Raw genomic sequence first — 19,766 nt, 5'->3', positions numbered from 1 at the left:
AGAGGGGGAAATAAAATAAATACAGCTAAAGCAAATCCATCTTTTAATTATGCTAGTGCAAATTAAAAAAAGGTAAAAAAATAATGATTATGCTATTCTGGTATACAACAGTTTCCCCTCTGAAGAGGCTGCATTAGGTCATCTGTACCCAGATGCTGGTATATTGTTTGCTTGAGAGTTTTGGCCAAATAAAACCTTATGCAAAAAAAAACTTATACAAAACCTGCTAAAGGAAGACAATGCATAAATTCTCAGCAGTGGAACTCATAAGCAAAAAACTCATCCCAGCACAGATAAATTTCAGAAATTCCACAGAATGGATATGCTGTATGGCACACCACACCTCTGGAGCCCACTTGGCTGGATTTTTGCGTGTAAACAGTCACAAAGGATACATTCCACAACACTCTTCAGCAGTACCGCTCAACTGCTGGGCTTTTATTTACAGATTGGCAGCATACAGAAAAAATATGACATGGTGTTGTATTCTGCCCAGTTAATAATTATAGATGAGTCCAGCTAAGTGGCTTTTGGGGCAGGTTTGTTCACTTTATTGGGGGTTGAAATTTTTAATTTTTTTTTTTTTTTTTTTTTTTTTTTTTTTTTTTTGTTCTCATCCTTCAGCTCTCTGTATGCCGATCAGAGTGAAATTTTAGAGTATGTATGCAACAGCATCTCCCTACAGGAGATCACTCACACTGCTTATGGAAATTACCAGTTACTCAGATCAGAATTTGAATAGGGCACAGTAAGACACAGAATTATGATGAGAAAATATTAATGAAATCTTTATTTAATACTGTTCATTCCTTATCCTGGCTAAAGCAGAAGCACTGGCTAAAAATGAAGGCAATGGGGTGTATTTGCAAATGCAACAAATTAAGACTGTACTTATGTTTCTTATTTTTGTATTTTACAGCTTCAAGAAAGCATTAGTTTACTATATGTATCATTTCCTAGGCCTTTAAATAAGGGAGAAATTCTATGACGCCCAAATTATATCAACACCTATCAACAGAAAAGAGCTTTTAAGCCTACTGAAAAAACCTCTTCCACTTTTACTAATGGATGTTAATGTTCTACTGCCATATAAATCTTTACATTTCCTCTGTCTTTTACCATTTTCTTCTGACAGCAAGACTGAAAAAATCACGGGCCTTCTAGGAATTTTGAGAAGGAACATTTCTAACAGGCTTGCTCTTCTCCCAACTTCCCCCTCTCAGACTTTTTCTTCCCAATCTGCTCCTGCTTCAGTCCTGCCTCTCCTCTGCAGCAGGTCGCTTCCCTCAAACTGCTTCTCTTCACAAGCGAAGTTCTCATTCATCAGGAGATTCAATACCTCACTGCTGTCACATGAGGAAGGTCACACTACTCCCCCCATTAACTCTCCTCTGCCTCCAATTGCAGCAGTTTGCTCTTTTTGAGATGATTCGAATTGCTGCTCCAACAGGCTTCTGCTGCTGAGCTGGCTTGTGGAAGAGCTCAACAAGCACTAACTAACAATGAAAAGCAGAGAAGTGGCAGAACCACAATGACAGGAGTGCAACCTCTCTCTTTGGGCACCTATGTTTTGTCATACCACACACAGCTTCATCTCCTCAGATTTCAATTATTTCTTAGTATTTATAACCTCAAGCTTTGATTTCTTTACCACCCAGTGTCAGTATTCCGCTCTCTGTTTCACCCTCGGTGTATCGTAGACAATCTGATCTTTATCTGCTTTGGTCTCTGTGACTCAAGCTCAGTTTCCCACTCTCCCTTCATCTCATTTTTTATTTGGGCAGTTCCTACTTCCCTGCTGCACACCATTTCCTTGCAGCTAAAGTTCTCTCTCTTCTTCCTCTGTTTCTTCTATCTGATTAGTTACCAGTTCCCACTTCTTCCTGAATGTTCTCTGCTGCTGTTTTTGTTACCTAATGATTATCTACATCATCTTTTCACCTTGTCCCCATTTCTCCCACTGGCTCTCAGTCTCTCCCCAGGATCACAAGAAGTCCCTTCTCACCTCCTGCCAACAGCAGGCTCCTTGACTCCCACCACTTCTCATTCACTTGACATTTGACTCTCCTTCCACAGGAGCCACAAATGCTGTTATATGACAGCATCAGAGAGCTTCTTGCGCCTTCTTAGACCTAGCTACTTTTTTAAGTACTCCCAAAATGCAGTTTCTTGAACCATCTTCCTGCCCAACACTGCATTCAGAATAACTGAATATCAAATAGAGGCCTTCACTGAACACGGGCAGAATTGTGACCTTTCCTCTATCCCGCAAGGAAAGACCAAATTAGAAGAGATTTTAAACATGGAAAGAAGATACACCATTAACACAAAATCTCCTAGCCATCATGCCATCACCACGGTTCTAGACCATAGACTAAGCAAAGGAAAGTGGGTTGGGGAAAGGAAGGAAGATGCCTGCATGGGCAAAATAATGTGTTTCTTCAAGCGTCATTTTTGAAAATAACTGAACACTTTCCTTAAATATCAGTCTAAGCTGCGTATTTGGTAAGTAAAGATGAGGTTTGGAAAAACCATAGAAAAGGTAAGACAGAGAGACATGACAGCCAGCTTTAATAGATCTCACTTTCAACAGTGTATCATCTAAGTCAGCATGAACACAATAAAGAGAGGCACAGTCTGAAAGACCAAATCCACAGCTCTTTCATTCAGTACAGAAGGCTCCATTATTTCTGTTTTGCATTGACTCTGTACTGTGACTTTGTGCCTTGTAACCAATTGCAACAGCAGAAGCAAATCAGAGCAGGTGATTGCATGCACAGATGTTATTTTGTAAAGCTTCTGGGTGGAATGAAGGATGTGGAATTTTTCTGCAACAAGTATTATGCAAGACCACATCTGAAGCGCACTGGGTGTCCCCTGCTCATTCCATTTTGCCACAAACAGACACCCTCTGAAAACCTGGGTGTTACACTGAAAATAGTCCCAGGAAGTCACTAATCAAAGATGGAGGCAGAGTGAGCACACTCACTCAGCTACCAGCACCTGCTCTATCACAATTACCCAAAAGAAAGACAGAGAGCACAGCAGTACCTCACAGACCTTCAGTCCAAAAGATCATCATCATCACAGTCTTTCAGTCCAACAGATCTGGACACGCGTGAAAGACCTGATTCTTGCAGAAATGAGGCACACCATTTTTGGACAAAAAATATCCTAGTAACAAACACAGCTCCATTTTGGAAAGCAATGAACCATAAGAAGAAAGAATAAAAACTATTACTTCTGGGGTAAGTATGCCAAACACTTCAGAAACCACGAGTGGTACTCACATAACTGTTGAGACTTTTGAATAAGATAAGAAGATCAAGTTAGAATTTATTTACCAAGACTACACAAGGTCTGTGTCACATCTAAGTTCTGTACCTATTGCATTCTTTACAACATGCTGAAAAGTGTAATACAAATCACTGTTTTCATCTGAGCATTTCTTAGATGGCTTCTGATGTAATTTTGACATTTGACTGCATGGCAGCATTTCAGTCTGTTTCATTTAATAAGCAGTGGCCAGGTATAAAATCAGAGCCCATTCCTTTCTTTAGCAAGGCAACAAAGCCATGAAAGGAGAAGGAATAGGGAAGTATTTCATGTAGACAGGCAAAGCAAGTTTAAAATTTCACAAGTCATGAGTAATCACACAAACACAGCATGAAGTAACTCCCCTGTGAGTCACACACTCTTCATAATTGGCAAAAATTAAAGCCTCAAGAGAGGACTTCACAGAACTCTTCGGATAAAAAGAATAAAATACAAACTGTTTAGCAGAATTCAGCTCCTAAACCTCAGATTACTTTACAGGATATGTGATGCCATGAGAATGTTGGAAAATTTACTTCAAAGGAGGGTGTATAATCACACAGTTGAATTCACACAGGAGCAAGCTGCACATTTTTCAAATCATGCCAGCATCAGATCACCTCTAAAAGTAACAAAACCAGCTTCTGTGTGCTCTCTCATTTACCTGTAGATGGATAAAGTCTGCCAGTTACAGCACCAACCAAAGCATTTCAAGTTCTGCTCTGAGAGTCCATTCCAGCTCAGGAGTGATATACAAACAGACAAAACTACTTAGCTCTCGACGCTCAGTGAGCTACAGACCACATCCACATCAGAGTGGGCTCTTGGAGGAGCCAGCTCACATTTAGAATAAGCAGCTGTATCCAGAACACTCCCTATTACTGAGGGTATTCCAGCCCTTCAATAATCTAATCAGTAGGGAGCCAGCCTTAAATAATTAAATAATACCCTAGACATTCTAGAAATATCAAAAACAAGGTTTCCAATCCCATTATGATAAAGCCTTGCAATCGCATGAAGATAAAATCTCCAGATATGTGGCAGCACGTGCTTTCCAGTTTGGTTCACTTCAGGGAAAACAGGGTTGCAGCCCCTAGCCTACAAAATTCTGTTGAGCTCCACCAGGATGCAATTCACAGGCTGTTTCCAAGAGACACATTTTGAAAAAAAAACAAAAACTGGATCCCTGGACGGGGATGGATGATTGAATGCTTTGCTCCAGGAGAGAGCACATTGAAAAGAGATGGACCTGAACTGTCTAGGAAAAGCCTGTCCCATGGTGCAGCCTCTTGCACTGGCTACACTACCACACTCCTATTTTGCTGAAACATCCTCCTTCCCTGGAGAGGCAGGCTGTGACAATTTATATCCCACCACCTCTCCAAAGCAATAGTCTACAAGAAAAGTCTGGGCACAGACCTTTGTTACAGGGTAACAACCAAAGCCCCATACAGAGGGTACACAAACTACGCCCCACATGTGGCTCATTCCATCCTTCAGGGATATTCCAGCAAGTCCCCCCACTTGTCTTTCCCCCGCTGAATCAAATGCCATAGAAGCAGTATATAAGAGGCATTCTTGCAAGTAACTGTCCTGCTAACAAGCTGTTTAATTGCTCTGCATGGCAGCTTTCTCAAGTAACAAGCAGAAGGCCTCAACTCTGCACCACGAGGCAGACGGGCACTGCACCCAGACTTCTGCAGGAGTATCCTGACTAAACACCCACCTGCACTGCAACTGCTGCCACCCACCCTGAGAGTAATTCCTCATTCTCCAAACTTCTGGGCAATGTGATACTCCACTGTTCAGGATTCTCTGTTTTCACCCCCGGTAAATCTTGCTCTTGAATCCCATGGTCTTGTCAGCACAAAGTAATCCAGTTCCTCCAGTGAGAGTACTCAAGCCCAGTACATTAGTTTCCCACTCCATGGTTTCACATAGAATCACACAGAATCATTAGGTTGGAAGAGACTTGTTTCAAGATCATCGAGTTCAACCCAGCCCTAACACCGTAACTAAACCGCATCCAGTGAGTGCCACATCCAGTCTTTTTTTAAACACATCCAGGGACGGTGACTCCACCACCTCCCCAGGCAAACCATTCCAGTACTTTATCACCCTTTCTATAAAAAACTTTTTCCTAGTATCCAACTTATATTTCCCTTGACGCACCTTAAGGCCGTGTCCTCTGGTTCTGTCAGTTGCTGCCTGGAGAAAGAGACCAACCCCCACCTGACTGCAGCCACCTTTCAGGAGGTTGTAGAGAGTGATAAGGTCACCTCTGAGTCTCCTTTTCTCCAGGCTAAACAACCCCAGCACCCCCAGCTGTTCTTCATAGGGCTTGTGTTCCAAGCCCCTCACCAGCCTCACCAGTGTTTAGTCACACTCTTCCCCAGGCTCTCTCCATTTGCTTCCTCACCCCTTTCCTGCAGTCCAGTTCCTCCACGATCAGGACTGCACCCCCTCTATCTCACAATCTTTTCCTCACCAAGCAGGTGTTCACAACCTAGACCTCTGCAACTCCAGTTTCACCATTCCTGTTCTCCACACCCAGTGTCTCATCTAACCTCACCTCTTGGCTGCTCACTGTTTCCCAGGTTTCCCTCACCACCTTCTATTTCTCCCACACTCAGCTCTCATTAAAACTTCTGCAAATTATGGGCCACACATAAGCAAGGCAATCTGGGAGGTCTTCTCCAGCCAAATTTAGGTTTCCCCTCTAAACTACAAGTAGCACCAAACGGGTTTGCCTGATTACCAAAATATTCATTATTACAGAAAAGATACTGTACAGAAATACAGAAAAGAGGTATTTCCTTGCTAGCTGAATTCTCAGAAACGGTTGGAAAAATTTGGCTAGTGCTTTAAAAAAAAATAAATGTAAGTACAAGCCTCTGAAACAGAACTTTTCAGTCCAAATTAAAATATGGTAGCTTTTGATAAGAGCTGAATTACTGAGAGTTGAAGAGAATACTACAACTGTCTTGCTAACATATTGAACCCTCTTATACTTCTGGAAAACCACCACACTGTGCAACATATACAATACCCACTATTGCTTAGACTGGCCTTAGAATTATTCCTGGTGTAAAAACCCTACCCTTTCTCACTCGTCCACCTCTCCAAATTCCCACTTGTACCAGTGCTAATGCTTGTAAAACAGAACAGAAAGTTTTACTACTTAACAGAGGAAGGCAGGAAAATACAACAAAAGGTGTGCAGTTTACTTTCTTAACAATCACTATAAACACAGTATCACCACTGGTTTTGTTTGCCCTCGGGACTGTATACAAGGTTTTTAAAATTCACATTTTCTGACAAGTCCTTCAAAGAGTTGTCTAGTCCCCAAAGGTCTGCAGCAAGTTTTATGGTGATTATGATTTAGCAAATTAATCCTAATTGTTATACTTCTAATCAGTTCCTGGGCTGGATCTATTTAATGACAAATTCCCCTGATCAGAGATTTAAACTACAGCATCATTCAGTCACACTCCTGTACTTGAATGCGGCCAGCTTGAGAACAGCTGTCAGTTTAGCAGAGTCAGGGAAAAAAAACAAACACCCTAAACCCTGGTTCAGCTGAATGTACTACAAATGCTGTTAAAAAAGCAAGTGCTATCCAGAGTAAAAAATGCAAAATTAAGCAGAAGAAAAACCAATGCATTTGGCATAAAATATTTCACAGGAGTTTTAAGCATTTCTGCTGCTCTTTCAGGAGCATCTGCAGACTACCCGTGACAGATCAAACAACACAGAACAGAATCCAGTTTTCCAGGGAGGCCAGAGCTCTGCACACTCAGCTCCAACACCCAGTAAAAAACAACTAAGCCTATAAAAACTCTAATTCTGGATTTTGTGGGGTTTAAGAGTGTCTTAGCTAACATATGCTAAAATACCATAAATGGCAAGGATAACTGGCTTTGGATTTAACAGTGGCAACAAATCTGGGAATGCCCACACACCAGAAATGTGCACTATAATGCACTGGCCTTTCCGTAACAGCAGTAATTCACCTGGCAAATCCAACAGCAGCACTGGGGATGCAGCAAGGCATTGTGAGGCTCCTGCCAGCAGCAGAGTCCAAGCTCTGTGGAACTCACTACAACACTCCTGGGAACACACTCAGCTGACACGTGCAGGCAGGTGTCACTGCTGCTGCATCACCATCACCTTTGTACCCATGCCAATTCCAATGACACCAGGACAGGTGTGTGCCCCTACAAACATCCCTTCACTGGTGTCTGTTGGTTTGTCCTTGGAGAGCCACCTGCTGCCACCCTCAAACACAGAGTGGCAAAGGGACAGAGCCTTGCCACACTCTGGCAACTGCACACACCTGCTTAACATTTACAGGGAATGGCAGAGCACAGGTGCTGCACGGAGAACTGCACGCTGAGTCCAGACAGTTTGGCTTTTTAATCCAGTATTGAGAGATCATCTTGCAGACTGGATACAGAAAAAAAATCAATTAGAAGCACCATGCTTCTTCACTGAATTGGGTGAGTTGTCATCATTATTTTATTCACAGAATTTTCAAACAGCATTAACTTTGCACAAGTCACTTCATAATCCTTTAACTGGAAGGTCAGTACAAACAATCCAGTTTACCTCACCAAAGGCAAAGAATATTCAATTCTGTGGCCTTATCATTCCCAGAAAGAAGCAATTTCTGAAAGTATATTGATGACACACAAACCTTTAGGCTTGAACTGTGAAAATTAACTTTCTCATGCTTTACATTGAATTTTTGCTGCCATGTATCGAACACAGATGAAAAGATCTATCAATTACAGGATGTCACTTGAACTGACAACTCTGTCGCAAAAGAGGAAGCAAAGAACAGCTTTGCTTGGATCTCTTCATAGTGTGATACATGACACAGATGATCAATTTTCATGTGTGATCCTTTTCATGCTCAAAACCCGGCATGTTCCAGTGCAACAATGGCAAAACATGTTCAGCTTCTAGTGAATATTAAATGGAACTACAGTGCTTGAGAAACTTCTACTATAACAGCAAAAAGGAAAAGTCAAAAAAGACTTTGATTCAGAAACACTGTTTATATAACAGCTTCTCTGATTATTTTTAGGGATTATTTAATACCTATGTCTATTGGCTGATTATTCTTAGTGATTATTTGATAACTATGTCTATCTGCATCACCTCTGCATTTGGCTTAAGTCCTGTTTATTATCAAGCCAACATTAGAGGCTATTGACCTGGAAATCAGCCTTCACTGATTGCTTTATTAAGCCCAATTTGAGTAAAATCAAGCACAGACTGGGCTGCACGCAAACGTTTTCCCAACTTAACAATAATGGATTGATGTATAACATTTCTGTGCTCCCAGCACAGCAGTTTTTAGCACAGCCTTACTGTAGATGCAGTTCTACCCACCAAAAGGTTTCTTCTGATATAGTTTGTTTTATTTTGAGATCTGTTTTGAGACATGCCAGCAAAATAATTGTTTTGCTGATCCATGTTATGTCTGCAGCAGGAACCTGCGGGAATAGATGTCAATGTCTTTCAAACTCATGTTATATGGATGAGAATATTTTTATTTTTAGCATGGTATGTTAAGTTTCCATACAAGAGTAGGGCTGTACCATCTCTTCTTCCCAGACATATTCCCATTAATGCCAGTGACAACTCTTCATCAACACAAGAAGGATTTAGCCTTTCAGCAAATTTCTGCATTTTTAGTTATTTTGTTCAGTACTATATGTAGAGATGGGATTAACAAGTTCTGTTTTCCATGTCTGCCCCAGATTCACTCAATACCCAAGGGGAAAGTCAATTTAAATATTTACAAGCTCAGCAGATCATTAATTATGATTAACATCACCACCTCCAGGGCTGAGATGTTGCAAAATGTCACGCATGTGAACACAGAAAACATTCACAAATACATGCAAGGCAAGGTGCAGCACCACCCACCATGGGGCAGCTGTTGGTCTCTGCAGAGAAAGCAGGAATCTGTCATCCATTGAAATGCCAATTACTGGAACAGCAGCAGGACCCAGAAGTTCACAGTATTTGCCTTGTCTTCTATGCCAATTTACCTAGTCAAACAGCCTTAGAAGAAAGTTTACATGAAACACCAGCCTTCTAGAAAAATGTATAAACATCCTCAGAATTTAAAATGAAATTCACATGCATTTTCTAAAACAGGCTTCACTTAGCTCAGTCTGTAGCATCTACTGCAGCAATTTTCAGCAATCCTGTGCCTTGAGAATATCACAAAAAAACCCCCATACCTTAAGAAATATATTGAGTGATGTTTTCAACTTACTTGCCAAATATAATAAAAATCAACTGAATAATAACACAAATCCAACATTAAAAATACTGTATGCTTCACAGATGGAGGAGAAGTTTGGTATCTGATAGCACAGGACCAAACAAGTTCTGACTGCCATTCCCAAAACTGTTGTGTTGCCTTGTCTAAACATAAGTCACACTGCTTTAAAATTAAAATTAGAGCAGTTTAATGGAAGTCCCAATACACTTAAGACCAAAGATGGCCTTTGTCCTTTCCCTGCCTCAAAAGAAGATAAACTGCCTCCATCAGTGTAAGGCAATTTTAAGAGTGGTGAAATCCTAGCACATAAGTACTAAAACCCACCAAATGTAATTACCCTGACGAAATATCCACCACCAACTGACTGTTCTAATGACACACACTAACAGCAAACTTCTTTGGCATGTTTGTGTATCTTTTAGATGTCTTTGAAGTTTGACTGAAATAACATTAAAAATTTACTTCCTAAAGGATTTATAAAGAATGAGCAACCAAAAGAAGACCATAGAAAACTGCAAACAAATTTGATCATAAACCAAATAAAATATCATAAAATTGCAGCACACAAAACGAGTGACTCAGGTAAAACTGATGTGCCTTCTCCACTGCTTTTTGGTAGTGTATACAGGTTCTGGCATATTCAAAGGTACATTTGTGAAAGTCATTGCCAGAAAATAAGTTTTTGATTATCTTTGTGAAGGAACATGCATTTAAATATGATATACATCCTAGTAGATCAGTCACGCTAATTTACCGAACCAGCAAAGAACTCCACACGTTCATCACTTCCTCTTTCAGCTGGAAAATTGAAATTTGTTTCCTCCAACAACATTTCAAAACCTGGTGGCTAAAAACACATCTGCTCACCAGTGGTTCACATTGCATGAATTCTGGAGAACTGCAACCCCAAATTTCAGGATGAAAACTTCAGAAGCATGACCTGTGAAAGATCTCTGCATCTAGAATTAACAAGTGGCCAGCACGAAGAAAACTTACAGAATTTGTAAAGATTAAAACACCTAAAGAACAAGAAAAGCTAAAACCACTGGACTGAAATAATCCAAGAAGTTTCTGGGTAAATCTGTTCAACCACTTGGTATTTTACCCCCCCCAAGCTCTTATATTTTCAGTCCATTCAATCAATTAAAAATATCCCATAAAATATGAAAAGCTCTTTAGGCTATCTTAAAAGAATGGCATCTCCTTTGAAGCTACCACAATTGAAACTTAGAAGAGGAAATGACACTTTTCTTTGAACCCAGTTTAAAAAAAATAAAAGGTATTTTGGGTTTTGTACAGGTTGGCAGTACACTTTTACGTACAGCATTTGGTTCATAATATTAAAATCTACTGGAGTAGTACAAAGGCAGTAAAATATCTGTCAACTTAATTACCTTTTATCAGTAATTATACACTACATTAATTCACTCAGTACTAAGTATGTTAAAGCAGTATATTGGATATAGGAAAACAATAACTGAGAATTATGAACTTGCATAGTATTCATGGTAGAAAACCACTACTACTACCATGAAATGAAAGTTTAATTGCTGGCTTGTTTAGCACCAGAATTTACATTTAGCCCTCAATTTAATTCATTCTAATAAAACTCACTGAAAATTTATTTTCATTGCAACATCCAGAAAAATTCTGCACTTGACTGCAGGTCCTTGTATTTACAAAACACAACTGGGCAGGTTAGAATTTTTAAAGTAGCAACAAGCCTCACCACCAAGGTAAGCTAAATGCTCAATTTCACAAAAGCCATTAGAGGATAAACATTAAATGACAGGTTCAAACTCATAAGTGTAACTCCAATTTTACAAAGTTAGGTATGATTTTAAAGTAATACCCTTGAAGAATTCTTTTTTTTTTTTTTAATGAGAAAGACAAGCTGCAATTTTTGTCACTGTGATATCCTTTATTCCCTTAGTGTCAAGTTAATAGAATTATCATCATACATTGTTTTCAAAAATGTAGAGTTCTATGATCAGTTCCAAGAGCTCCTTTCTGCCAGATGTCTTGTCCTCTAGTAATAGAAAAGGCCCAGAGATTCAACTGAACTGTGAAACAGGAAGCAAATTTCATGAGCTGCCTTCACCTGGACAACAGAAACCTGTGAAATTTTCATACTAAAGAGGACAAAAATGTACAAAAATGTATTTTATCTATACATAACTACAGGAATTGACTCAAGAGTTAGTCACCGCTAAGAAATGTACAAAACAACAAACATGAAACTAAATTTATTTTCCTTAAAATAGTTTTCAGTTTGGTCCAAACTTGCATTCTGATTTGGAATGTCAAACCTTACCACTCACACTCGCTCCTCTTTCTTCCTCTCCAGCAACCATCTGGCCGTTCCCACCTCATGCAAACAGCCATCACTCATCCCTTGCTTTCCTCGTGTGCCTCCAGAGACCAGAATAGCCAGTCTAAAAAAGCTCTGCTCCTTGTGGGTGAGAAAGAGAATAAAAGACAGCAGACTGGATATGAGGAATCTGCTCCTACTGTTTGGGAAGCTGACCCCTTCCACTGCACTGAAGGGTGGACCTATTCCTGTGGAAAAGTGTAGCCCCCAGCAGCCAAAATCGGGCATTTCTGCAGCTTCACACAGGGCTGGAGCTGGCAAGAATCATTAACCATTCCCTGCTTCCTCCAGGGAACACAGAGCCTTGGCGGAAGCAAGGCAGGGATCACCTGCAAGGTCACAACATAAATACATCAAGGATCATAATCCTTCTTTTAAAGAAATTTTCTCTTTGCATTGATTGCATAAGGTCTACATTTCTTCCTGTTTTCCCAGCACTTACAACAAATGGACAGATGGAAAACTGTTAACAATTAAGGGCACACCAGCAGAGATGAAGTGACTTATATGACACTCTTCAATTATCAGTATTATATCAGAATAATTGTATTATTTTATTCTGTATTATTTCCTATTTCTGTAGAAAACAATACTAAATTTGCTTATTTAAAATATAACATTCTCTCTACAAATATTTTTTTAAACTGGGCTAAATATCACATTACTGTTAACACACATTAACAATTCACTACAGGTACTGATTTACATTATTACTGTTTTAGCATCTGGCAAGCACCTTTTCTTTCTTATTATAAAATTACATGTTTAGCAAATAATTAGTTGCTATTTTTCAGTCAGGATCCTACACCAAGCTGCTTCTAGAAGAAACTAGGACATCTTCATTATCTGTACTTTTGTTTACTTAGTATCACAGGAACTAGACAAGGAAAAAATACCAAATGATGTTCTCTATTTAAACACACCTTAATTAATTATCAAAGGAAATGCTGCTTGTAGGTAGTGAACTGATTGCTCTAAACGCTGTGATCTCATGGTTTTGAATTTGCAGATCTCAGCCTCTGATGTATACATGGAATTCATCACTAGATAAGAAAAAATATTTGCTTTCTGGGCTTTTTTAATGCACAACTAATAATAAACAACAGTAAGGACCCAATTATACATTCCAAATATTTTTGGTCAGATGTACATCATTCAGGTATTAAGTGTTGTTCTCACCTTCTTATTCTCCACTGAAGTCACTGTACCTCACATTTATCTTTTCACAAATTGTTTCCTACTAGTTCAAAATTGTCACAGCACTTTACTGATGAAACCTAAATAAAATTTTCCCCAGTACACTATCTGCTAGTAATAGGACAGAATAAACTAGAAATTCCTTAGATATATTTGAGCCAACTTACTGCACCACCACTCCTTACTTGGGTAATCCCATATAAATCCTCCACTTCCCCACTTCTTACTGCAGCCTAAAGAAAAACTGGGAGCAGGGAGCACTGGATCCCTGCTGCTATTCAGCTTTGCAGACTTGCTGTTGCTGCCACTATCAAATCTGTTCCACTCTATTACACCTCCACACCTTAAACCAAGTTTGTATTCCCTGGTGTCAAGCCCACAAGGTGAGGGATGGTCGGGATGAGAAGGGTAAATACGGACAGGAAAGGAGTCATACCTTTCCTTTTATCTAAACTCAACCTGCATCCTTACCCTTCTGGTTTTGGCCATGGCAAGCTAAAGATGTAAACTTTATACAATAGAAGGAGCTGATGAAGGATAGCAAACCATGCACATAGCAAACCACGGCTAGCTGTAAGTGTAGGGAATCATTCCCTGATTCAACATAATCAGATACATTAGTTCAGAGACAAGCTTGGTAGATCATGCTACACTGTACTACTATAAACTGAAGGTAAGTATCACATTATATTTTGGCATTTTGAGGCTAGCTAAACGACATCAAGCTTTACAGAAGGGAAGTCAATTAGCATTTGGTGGTATCTATTGCTGAACAGCAGCATCTTCCTTATTAGTCTAAAAACTGCCCATAAGAAACAGCAGATCTTACCCAGAAAAGATGCAAACCTGTTCTGTGAGAAAATACAGCTAAAACTTACTGGGAGGAATGCCTGAAGGGTACAGTGGAGATGAGAACCCCAAAGAGTTAGATGCAGTGCTTGTGTGTCAGCTTTGCATTAAGGACATCTGCAGAAGCGAGCCATGCAGCTTTGAGGCAGGAACACAGTTATTGCAGCTCCAGAACAACATATTCTAGTGTAGATGTGCACAGATAGAAATGGAAATAATTTGCCCCACAGAAAAAGAGCTTTCTTCCCCACATGGCTACAATCACATTAGGGATTTCACTGTGAAATCCTTACTTTGGGGGAAAACCCCACCAACCCAAACTACAAAATATGCCCTCCTACCCCTGAGTACACCCTAACTAAGGCAGAGCAATGCCAAAGCTGCACGTGGAGTATTAAGAATTGAAAGCAGCTGTTCCTATGTTCCATTTCAGATGTGGGAAGACTAAAGAAAACTTATTTTCTCCAAGCTAGAAATGAGATCCCTAGGACAGGGAATGTAAAGTTCCCTACTTCAACATAATAGACACTTTATTCATGATGTAGTTAGCTAGAACATTACAGCAAGGGGGTTAATGAATTTCACACACTTAGAGGTACTAAATGCTCAAAGCCACGACAGTTCGGAAGGGCTTTTTAAAATTCCTGTTTATTTCTCTATAGGAAAGAGCTCCCCAAGAGCTTGTCACGCTGACTGTATGGATTACAGACAGACTGCACTGAAATGAACTGAAGCACAGCACCATTCACCACGAGCTGTATTCAACACCTCAACTAACATCAAAACCCAAACCGAAGGGATCTACGGGATCCTTCTGCCATTCTCCTGCAAGCTCATTAATAAATTTACATCCATTACCATCCTGCATCATATCCAACAAAGCCTTAACATCAACCCTGAAAGGGTGGGTTACAGCAACGCAGAGCACTCATGGTAAGCACTTCAAGCTATTTCCAGGTCAGAAACCCGTTTAAGGACACAATTAGGGCTGTTTTCCTGTGCTGGAACAAAGGACATGCACAAATCACTCAGGTTTATGCAACGGGCAAAAAAGGCCTTAGCCTGTTTTTTTTTAATGATTATTTACCATCAACAATTACCATTAACCTCAGGGACACTGGGATGGGGGAAATCCAAACCACACCATTCTCATGAGCAGATACTTTCAGTGTGGATTGCTGGAATTTTCTTTGTCATTTGTTTTAACATCTGTTAGCACTTAAAAATAAGATGTATTTGCTCATACATCACCCACTAACAACGTATCCTTGGAAGTGTTCAAGGCCATCCTGGATGGGGGTCTGAGCAACCTGGTCTAGTGAAAGGCGTCCCTGCTCATGGCAGAAGGGCTGGATCTAGATGGTCTCTGAGGTCCCTTCCAAACCATTCTCTGATTCTGTGATGAATAGTAACGCACATTCTAAACAACATTATCAGGAAACACGACATCTTCAGAACCTGCTAATCACACTAGAGGTAGAAAAATTACAATAACAGTCTGGGTTTTAAGATAAGACCTCTAGGTGAAGGTAAATGAATAAAAATCCCTGACCTCTCCCTCCCCATGAAAAAAAAAACAAACAACCCAAAACGACCTTGCAGAGTCAACCCACAGCCCTGACTGAGCTGCAGCGAACCCCGCACGATCCAAAGGGAGCGAATGCCTAAGGAATTTTCCCTAAGGAAACAGGGTGCACAAGGAGTCTGCCCCCGTAAGGGCAGGAGGGACAACACGGCCCGTAAGTATCGCACAGGGGCCAGACACCCGCCCGGGCGGGGAGCGGAGGGAGGAAAGGAAGAGAAGGGAAGAAGCAAGGAAAGAAAGGAGAGAGGAGGAAAGGAGCGAAGGAAGAGACAGGGAGGGCGGCGGAGACCGAGGGAGGGCGAGCAGCGACCCGAAGCGAAATGGGCGGGGCCTCCCAAGCCCCGCCCCTCCCGCTCGAGCAGCCCGCGCCGGCCCCTCCCCCACCTGGCAGCCGCGCGCGCCGCGGGGCGGTGGCGGCTCGCGCCGCCAGTTGTGCGCCCCCCCTTCCTCCGCCCCCGCCCGGACCCGGAACGGCCCCGCGCCCCTGACGGCGGTGTCGGCCCGGGCCGCCCGCCCGCCCCCCGCGCCCCCGCACTGACCGTCGGGGGGTCCCGCTCGCCCGCGCAGCGGCTCCGCCTCGGCCTCACGCGCGGCGGGCACGCCCCGCCTCGCGCCCCATCCCGCCGCCGCCGCCACCCGGCGCTCGCAGGGACGGGCGGGGAGCGGCGCGAGCTCACGCCACCGCGCACGCGCCGCTGCCTCCCTCCGCGCGGCCGCGGGGGCGGGGCAGGTGGGGCGGGCGGGCCCGGTTTTTCCGCGCGCGGAGCACGACGGGAGCTGTAGTTCCTCCCGGGGGAAGCTGCCGGCAAGGGCAATACAGGTCGCTGCCGGCCGCCGCACTACAGCTCCCAGCGGTCAGCGCGCTCGGGGGGGGTTCCAGCCCCTCTGCTCCCGCGGCTGTTGAAGCCCCCAGGCCCGCGGGAACGGGGTCCGGCTGCGTGAGGGGACCCCGACCTCCGTCCCGGCGGGGGATCCCGGCGAGGTACGTATGCGAAGCTCCCTAAGCAGCCGCCGAGAGCCGGCAGGCAGCAGGTCCATCGCTCGTCTGGGAACACAAGGAACGTAAGCGTCCCTGAGCCACGAGCTGGCAGTGGTCCTTGTGGCCAGGAACACCAATGATATCCTGGGCTGCAGTAGGAAGAGCGTTTCCAGCAGGTCGAGGAAAGTGATCCTGTCCCTCTATTCAGCCCTGGTGAGGCCACATCTGGAGTGCTGTGTCCAGTTTTGAGCTCTTCAGTACAAGAGAGACTTGGAGCAGCTCCAGTGGAGGGCAACAATAATTAAGGGGCTGGAGCATCTCTGTTATGAGGGAAGATTGAGGGAGCTGTACCTGTTCAGCCTTGAGAAGAGCCAACTGGGAGGGAACCTCATCAATGTCTACAAGTATCTAGAGGGAGGATGCCAAGAGGATGAAGCCAGGCTCTTCTCAGTGGTGTCAAGCAATAGGGTAAGAGGCAACAGGCAGAAACTGGTGCACAGGAAGTTCCACCTGGATATGTGGAAGAACTTTACCCTGCAAATGACTGGAATAGATTGCCCAGAGAGGTTGTGGGGTCTCCCCTGCTGCAGATATTCAAGCACCATCTGGACATAGTCCTGTGCTACGTGCTCTGGGACGATCCTTCTTGAGCAAAGAGGTTGGACCTGGTGACCCACTGTGGTCCCTTCCAACCTGACCCATTCTGTGATTTTGAGATTCTTTTGGCAGTGATTAAAGATGTATATGGCCAAATGAGCTGTGAGATTACACTTGTCAGAGTGGGAAGTCAGCAAATACCACGAGTCATGAGTCTCAGTGTAGGAGCTGACACAGCCCCACAGGTGGGAGCACCTGGGCCACCTTCCATGTGATGCTACTGCTGACAGAATTCCACATCCTCTGTTCACAGGAGAACAGCCACTGGCTTCACCTTCATCCCACATAACAAACCTGACCTCCTGAGAGGAGTTACCCAGTCCTCTCTACTGCTTTCTGGAATGCGAGGGAAATGGAGAAATGCTCTGGATGCTGCTTGAGGTGACCCGTGCCAAGGAACACATCGCCATCTCAAGATGCATCCTGTTTACAGTGAAGTTATAAGGAATTTTGGGGGGGGGAGGTTGCCTCTTACAATGCAAGTTTCTGTTACGTTGAGCACCTGCGTAATTTGAATCCCTTTCAGGATTGCTCATCAACAGGGGAATTTGTTCCAGTCAGAAGCAGGGCCGATTCATTCCCACAGCCTCAAGCATAATCCCCGGCCTATTGGACCCATTAATGCTGTGGCAGCGTGCCACCTGCTCCATTTATTCACTGGAGACTCAGTGCTGCTTAGCCCCTGTCCAATGAGCTCTTTGTGCCACCTCCTGCCGTAATGTAAAAGGTCCCCCACAGGAATTTGTGCTATTCAGTGGAAGCTACAAAAGGGAGGGTTGTAAACACTCCGATTAGTGTTGGAGCACAGGGATATTGTCCTCACCACGTATTACATAACCTGGCAACTTCCAGTCTCCCTCCTCTTCTCCAGAAGAAACAGTGTAACAGCAAGGGCTCACAGGCTATTTAACTTAACATCACAGCTAATGTGTTTCTTTTTTTGTTATATATAAAGGCCACATTACTCCTGGCAAAAGAAGAGAGAAGGGTTAGTTCTGTAACATCCGGTAGTAATTGGAGATGGTTGCCCGTGAGGATCTCCACTTGAAGTGACAGTGGCCAGAGGCTCTCGGCTCTGAAGAATGTGTATTATTAGAGGCCACTGCCAACAAAAGTTCAGGCACAATGAGCCCATCAGCTAATGAACCCAGAATGAATCTTCTCCCAGATTTTGAGGACAAGCAAGTGATTGTGTGCAGTGCTGACTATACAAATTTACTGCCATGTGAAACACATTTGGATGATTTCTAACTTGCAAAATTCACTGTGGTCTGGTGCCAACTTACACAGACCGAGGCACTTTCTTACACCCTCAGCTTGCCCCACATTCACTCAGTAAATTCTTACTGCTTTAAAGACAAAGTGGAGCAAGGATTCTGAGGTGGCAAGCTCTCTGCTTGGAAAATCAGTTTCACTGATGTACCTGAGCTTCCTAAAAGTAATAAAATAATAATGGAGGGGAGCTTCAGAAAGCATTTGGTCAGGGAAAGAAAAGGGAAAAGGCATAGCTGTGTTAATGAATAATTCCTTCCTCCTACTACTGCTTCAAGAAAGCCAGTTCTGGGGTTGAGTTTGTCTTGGAAAGATGGGAGTCTCCATGGGCTGTACCATTCTGGGATAACTTTAGACATGCTGTGTAATTCTCCTTAGCAATAAAAGAATACACAGCAGACATAAAAAGATTTAGCTGAGGAAAGAAACGAGCTGGCCACCTGCTGAAACAAACAAGTGAAACAATGAGAGCCTGAAGATAGAAGAGGAAAACCTAGAAGTAGTAAATTAGTTCATGCCTTTGGGGGAGAAAGTATGTTGTTCATAGAAATTACCACAGAGCAGGAGAACAGAAGCAAAACAGGTGTATGATACTGAACCTGGCCTAAGCAACTCCTATGAGCAGTATTATGGAGCCACAGAATCACAGAATGGTTTGGGATGGAAGGGCCCTTAAAGACCATCTGTTTCCAACCCCTCTGCCCTGGGCCGGAACATCTTTCCCTAGACCATGTTGCTTAAAGCCAAATAATTCCAAGTTCTCTGCGGTAGGAAGAAAAATTTTTAAATACTTAAGCAATGGCAAAGGTATAAGAAAATGAGCCTTGGCCACCCTTACATCCTAGATGTAGTTGTCTGAATCAGGTTTGCTCTGCTTCTAGGAAGATTTTGTATACAAGTGTGTTTTCCCACGTGAGTGGCACAAATTTTAATGATGTACTGGTGGTTTGGTGGAAGATGACGTGCCAAGGGAATGTGTCAAATCTCGGTAAAGGTGTTCCTTTTGCCAAGCCCAAGAGACATTACCATCTAACAGGAAAGTGTTAGGTTGTTGTTTGGCTGTGCTCCGCAGGTACCTCATCAGCATGGTCTGTCCTCTGTTCTCATTAAATCTTCCCCGGCCATGAGTCTCCAGGCTTTGCCCACGAAGGTGTAAGTGCCAGGGCACCATGGGTCACGGGGCTGGAGAGACCGGAGCGTGTCCGTGTTGTGGGGTCTGTGTGTCACTGTGCAATCCCCA

The 19,766-nt window shown here is 42.9% G+C and overlaps 1 protein-coding gene across 2 annotated transcripts in view; it reads right to left on the bottom strand.

Annotated features, from left to right (window-relative positions):
* Positions 1–16,294, bottom strand: part of RALBP1 (ralA binding protein 1) — a 32,955-nt gene extending 16,661 nt beyond the window's left edge. The window contains exon 1 of one of the 2 annotated variants that reach the window (XM_066183400.1): positions 16,158–16,294. The gene's annotated coding sequence lies outside the window, so the exon portion shown is untranslated. Of the gene's footprint in view, positions 1–11,930; positions 12,045–16,157 lie in introns of those variants that run through there. The other variant, XM_066183410.1, reaches the window with a different exon arrangement.
* Between the last annotated feature and the right edge of the window lie 3,472 nt (positions 16,295–19,766).

The sequence above is a fragment of the Chamaea fasciata genome, unplaced genomic scaffold (genome assembly GCF_029207755.1).
Source record: "Chamaea fasciata isolate MVZ Bird 193981 ecotype frontalis unplaced genomic scaffold, bChaFas1.0.hap1 SCAF_1, whole genome shotgun sequence".
Lineage (NCBI taxonomy): Eukaryota > Metazoa > Chordata > Aves > Passeriformes > Sylviidae > Chamaea > Chamaea fasciata.
The sequence above is the reverse complement of the archived record's forward strand: the minus strand, read 5'-3'. Positions and strand labels throughout refer to the sequence as shown.